We start from the raw sequence: 6,000 nt of genomic DNA on the forward strand, positions 1-6,000 counted from the left end.
GGTCATCCAAGCAGCACCCTATATCAGTGGTACAATGCCTCAGGGAATGAGACTCCACATAGACCAAGACCCAGAAGTGCCACAGAGACAGAGAAAAGGTTTTGATGTACAAATTTCTCTTCTCCATCTATCCCTGACAAACTGCAACACCCTTTCATTCAGAATCTCCTGCTTTGGAGGTATTTGATACAGGAGTAATGATCCTTCTAAACAGTTCAAGTAGAAAGGAATTTAGCACCCATGAGCCATTGCTCAGCCATTGCTGCCTGAGTCAGGCTACCTGAGTGGGACCACTAATAGGTTATACCCTGCTTGGCTACCACCTGCCCTGGACACACACCTGAGCCAGAGGTGTGAGCATCATGTAGCCCTGTCTGAAAGCAGAATGGAGAGTTCTGCTTCCAAAGTAAACCAAGAACCTTGAACCAGCAAGCACCATTTGCATCCAGAGCTCTAAGTTGCATTTCCCAACATCTCCTTCTGGAAGACAGCCTGAAAGAGAATTTCTGACCCTTCCTGGTTCAGGCATGTTCAAAATAGCTCTTAAATTCTGTACAAAGATACACACCTGTGGTTCCAGCTTCCTGAGCAGGATCCTTGGAGCCCAGGAGTTGGAGGCTAGCCTAGGCAACATAGTGAGACCCTGTTAAAAAATAAAAACTTTCAAAAATATTTTTTAGATTACAAAATACAGTCTGCTGTATCTAATATTTAAGCTAAGGTTAAACATTATGATTTCCCTTCCTGTGAGGAAGTCTTAGACACCGAACCTGAGGCTACCACTGACACAAATGAATGAAACTGAAGCCAGACCAGGGCTCCAGACCCCTCCCCACTCTTCCTTAGCCCTGAAAGACCTAGTTGATGTTGTTGGGGTCAACAGATGCTGCTGAAATTAACTCCCTGTAATGCTCACTGAGGAAAAAAAAAGTGACAGAGAAATTTGATATGTTATCTTCAACATATCTGACTCATTTTTCTTCCCTAAAAAGGCAAATAAAGCCACTTATTATAGATTAAATACATACTCTTTATTTTGCCCTTTTATTTTTAAGCAACAGATACATTAATAAGATCTAGCTAAGAAAAAAGCACTTGCATGACTTTGAGTGATGATACATGAATTTTTATTAGTCTAGTCTCTAATTTGTATGTTTAGAATGTTCTAGAATTAATCGTTTGGTTTGGTTTTAATGCCTCTTCCTTCCAAGGAAACTGTGAGCAGAGCAAAACCTTTTCTCGACAACCCTGGTGACTGCTACCTCTCAGGCAATCCTGTCTCAGCCTGACCATGCCAGGCTTTGTCAAGTGTGGCTGTTGGTACTCTAAGGTCTTGTTACCAGTGAAGCCCAAGACTTTCTGTAGAAGAATTTCCTGATTTGAGTGTTTTCCTGTGAGGTTGGTAGCAGTCAGGTCAGTTGGACCAGCTGGCCATAGCACTGGGCCCACGTTATGTCCAAGCCTCCCTCACTTGGACCATAGATTGCTTTAGGATGGCCTAGGAAGCAGGCTGCCATACCACCCTGCTGTATGATGCGTGAAGGGCCCTTCCTCCACTCTCTATTCTCAGCCACTTGTCCAGCATCCCTGGATTCATAGTCCAGGACAAGGGTGGGCCATCCTCAGCTGTCTAAGTGCTACCATCTGCTCTGGGATTCTTCAGGACTGTTGTTGCCTGCCAGACCAGGTCTAGAAGGCAGATGGTCACATAAAAATAGTCCAAGAGCCCTTAACAGGCCACTTCTCCAACTGTCCTTCTCAGCTGAAGCCAGATGACAGGGTGAAGGAAGACCATCCCTGGCTGGGCCTAAACGGGGCCCCAGCTGCTCTGGGTATTGGCACCATGGACCAGTGGAGGCTGTTCCCAACAGAGCACCTCAGAATGGCAGGGCAGGGAGAAAATCTCAGCCAACAAATGAAGTGTAGCGGCCTCAGTCCTCCCTGGTAGCACTCCTTCCATAGTATCAGAGTTAGACCAAAGGGCCCTCCTATTTAATCCTCTCCTAATCCAGGGGGGCTGAAAGCAGTGTGGTGGCTCTGCCAGCCTGAATGTAGCCTGGTGTTGGGAGCTTTTTCACTTGCTCAAGGATCTGATGGTTGGGGCATGAATGAAGCCTTGGGTTCCATTCCTAGCATCAAAACAAACAATACAAAAAGAAGCTGGAGGCAACAAGTGGGTAAAGGCACTTGCTGCCAAGCCCGACAACCTGAGTTTGATCCCCAGAACCCACATGGTAGAAAGAGAGAACAGACTCCCCCAAGTTGTCCTCTGACCTCCAGTCATATGCTGTGGCACACGCGTGCACAGATACACAAATAGATAGATAGATGATAGAAGATAGATAGATGATAGATAGATAGATAGATAGATAGATAGATAGATAGATAGATAGATGATAGATAGATGATAGATAAAATAAATGTAGAAGAAGAGGAGGAGGAAGAAGCAACTGGAGTCTAAATGTCTGGTTCAGGCTAGGTCACTTGCCCTTCCTGGATGAGGTTTCCACATCTGAAAAACACAAATGTATCTGTCTTAGCAGGAGGATCATCAAATTGCCTTGCTTCTCCCTGAATCCTGGGTCATGTACACCAGGAGTTCATAGCAAATGTAACTTGGTAGGGAAGGGTTAAAGAATTGAGAGAAGAGAGTTGTAGGGTGGGTGGAGAAAGATGCTTTCTGAATCACTGGGCCAGCTGAGAGCCAGGGCAGGGCTGCCACAGAATTCCAAAGAACAGCTGAGACAGCTGGGGAGGGGGTGGGCTCTGCTCGAACCCAGTTAACACTCCAAATAGCTATAGTTTTACCTTTCAGAAGGAACAGCAAGAATTTCACATCACTTCTCCATCACCAGTTTGTGCCAGCAAACCTTCTAGGCAGAGAGTGATTGTCCCACCCCCAGAGCCTAAGAGAAGCAAAAACTCTGCCTGTCAAGGGAAAAAGCAGGCGGGTGAATAGTGTGAAAACAAACATCCCTACTTGTGCTTTTAATTGTGAATATGCCACACAGCAAGTGTCTCTACTTGTTCCTGTTCACGACCGTACAGTTCAGTTGATGATAGGAAGGTGTGGGGAGGAAAGGGGTAGCTGGGGAGATGAACAGGTCTGAATGTTCCAGAGCAGCCCGGGAACAGGAAAAGCCAAGAGGAAGTGATGGAAGTGGCCAGAGTTGCTCTTGCAGAGGTGATAGGCAGAAGACCCAGAAGTGGATGGGCACAGGTATCCAAGCAGAGGCTGGGGGTGGAAACCTGAACCCAGGGGCAAAAGTTGTGGCCATGTCCAAAGCAGGCAACAGGAAGTGGGACTCCCCCAGGGAGATCCCCTGGCATTGTAGCAGGACCTTGAAAATTGAAGCTGGGTGAGCTAGGCAGGGTCTACATCCCAGAGAAATAAGAATGAATAAAGCCAGGAGTGGTGGCACACACCTTTAATCCCAGCACTCGGGAGGCAGAGGCAGGCTCTGTGAGTTCAAGGCCAGCCAGCCTGGTCTACATAGTGAGTTCCAGGCCAGCTGGGGCTACAGGGAGACCCTGTCTCAAAAAGACCAAAAAAAAAGGAATATGTGAATGAACCAAAGTCTAAGAATCAGCTCTGCTGCATGAATAACATCAGGACACAAAGAGGAAAAGTAGATAACGTGGGCAAAAATTCCGGCATACAAAACTTTCATCAGGAAAACATGTTTGCTGGTGAGAATACACAGGACAGCTGCATCCATTATGAGCACAGCATGGGAAACCAGGGTGACCAGGTCATTTGGGCTGTCCCAGACGGGGGACTGTGAGCACCCTCAGCCCAATGGCCCATGGTCTGTCCACACACCAAGATGGGATTGTAGCAACAGCTTCTCCACTGTCCAGATGAAGAGTCCAGCAGCAGCTCCTGCCACTGAGATTGCCAACCTGGAGATCCAAGCGTCTTTTCTTGCTTCCTTGGAGAGTGTGTTCCACCCACACAAATAAATCCTACTGCAATCTCCTCCAGGGTGCTTTCTACATGCCTATGCTCTCATGGCCCTCCAGGAAGCCCTCTTCATCCATTCTTTCCTTAGCAATAATGTGGAAGAAAGCCTTCCATCATAGCTGGATGTGGTGGTGCATTCCTGTTATCCCAGAGCTCGGGAGGCTGAGGTGGGAGAATTGGGAGTTTGAGAACACCCAGAGCTGCATAGTGAAACCATGTCTCAAGAAACTAAATCAACAGAAAAACCAAATAAAGAATGATGGAAATTCCTAGAACATCACATTATTGTAATTTTTTTCTTTCTGTTTAACTGATAGATATAAATTATACACACTGATGGCACACCATGTGATATTTTGATACATGTATACATTGTGTAATGCTCAAATCAGGGTAAGTACATTTACCACCGCAAACGTTTATTATTTTGGTGGTTAAAAAAAAAATGCCAGGGGTTGGAGAGATGGCTCAGCCCTGAAGAACACTGGCTGCTCTTGCGAAGGAGTTTGGTTCCCAGCACCCACATGGCGACTGGCAACTGTCTGTAACTTCAGTTCCAGAGGATCTGACACCCTCTCCTGACCTCTGCAGGCATTACATGGCACAGGTGCATTTACATACATGCAGGCAAAACACTTATACACACAAAAATAATTTTTTTTAAATTTCAAAAGCCAGGCATAGTGGTGCATGCCTTTAATCCCAGCACTCAAGAGGCAGTGGCAGGAAGATTTCTGTGAAATCAAGGCCAGCCAGGTCTCTATAGCAGGTTTCAGGCCAGCTGGGGCTACTGGGAGACTCTGCCTCAAAAGGACAACAAAAAAAAAATTCCAAAGATTTTCTCCTGGCTTAAAAAAAAAAATGTTCATTTTTTTAGTTTGTGTGTGTGTGTGCGCATAAGTTTAAGTGCCCATGGAGGCAAGGTGGGTCCCCTGGTACTAAAGTTACAGGCAGTTGTGAGCCTCCTAATGTAGGTGCTAGGTACCAAACCCAAGCCCACTGCAAGAGAAGTATGCATTCTTAACCACTAAGTCATCTCTCCAGCCCCTCTCCTAGCTTTTTTGAAGGTTGAACATGTTACCTCTAGTCACACCACTGTGCAGTAGCACACCACAACTCCATTCTCAGGGGAGAGCAGTCTTCACCTTACTACCCCACCCAGCCTCTTGATAACCACTATTCTGCTGTCAGCATCTTATAATTACACATACATGTACATATATAATTATTTTCAGTGATGAGGATTAAACCTAGGGCATCATGCTTGCTACACAGCAGACCTGCATTCCCAGCACCAACTTCTTATAATTTTTTTTATCTGCTTCAGATGTTCCCAACAACTCACAAGAATTACCATTAGCACCTTTCACTGTGTCTGTGATATCACAAGTGCTGGATATTTCTGGAAGAAAAGAGTGAGCAAATTGTGAATCATCACTAAACACTCAAAATAGTAGTCTACACAGAAACAGGTGTGCCTTACTGACATGGCCCCGAGAAGCCCTCAGAGAAGGGCCTTGGGACTCTTGGGCCCTGTCTGTGAGGGAACCAGCAGGGAGGCTGTGAGGGACAAGCCAGGCCCTCCAGGAAAGGCCTCTGTAAGGACAGCAGGCCCATGTCATAGGGCGGGTCTTGTCTCCTGGTGAGGTTCAATATGTACCTCTGCCCGTTTTCCTCTGACCATCTCTCTTCTCACTTGTAGCTAAAGTACAGAACAGAACATTTATTCTATCAACTTGGGTAGGTTCTTGCTTGATTGCAAATTAAAGCGTTTGACGCTCTATCTCTGTATTACACACACAAAAGTACAACACAGCTCTCATCCTGCCATGCTGGTATCCTTCACAGTCAATCTGGTCTTGAAAAGTATTTATTTATATGAGAGAGAGAGAGAGAGAGAGAGAGAGAGAGAGAGAGAGATATAACAAAGAAAAACAGTGCCAGGCAGGGGAAACCTTTCTTCAATTTGTTGACCAGAGTGGTTCAAGAGACTACCAAAATTACTCAGGCTATTGCCACAGCCCTTGATTTCATCC

Source organism: Nannospalax galili, unplaced genomic scaffold (genome assembly GCF_000622305.1).
Source record: "Nannospalax galili isolate Female #2095 unplaced genomic scaffold, S.galili_v1.0 scaffold155, whole genome shotgun sequence".
Lineage (NCBI taxonomy): Eukaryota > Metazoa > Chordata > Mammalia > Rodentia > Spalacidae > Nannospalax > Nannospalax galili.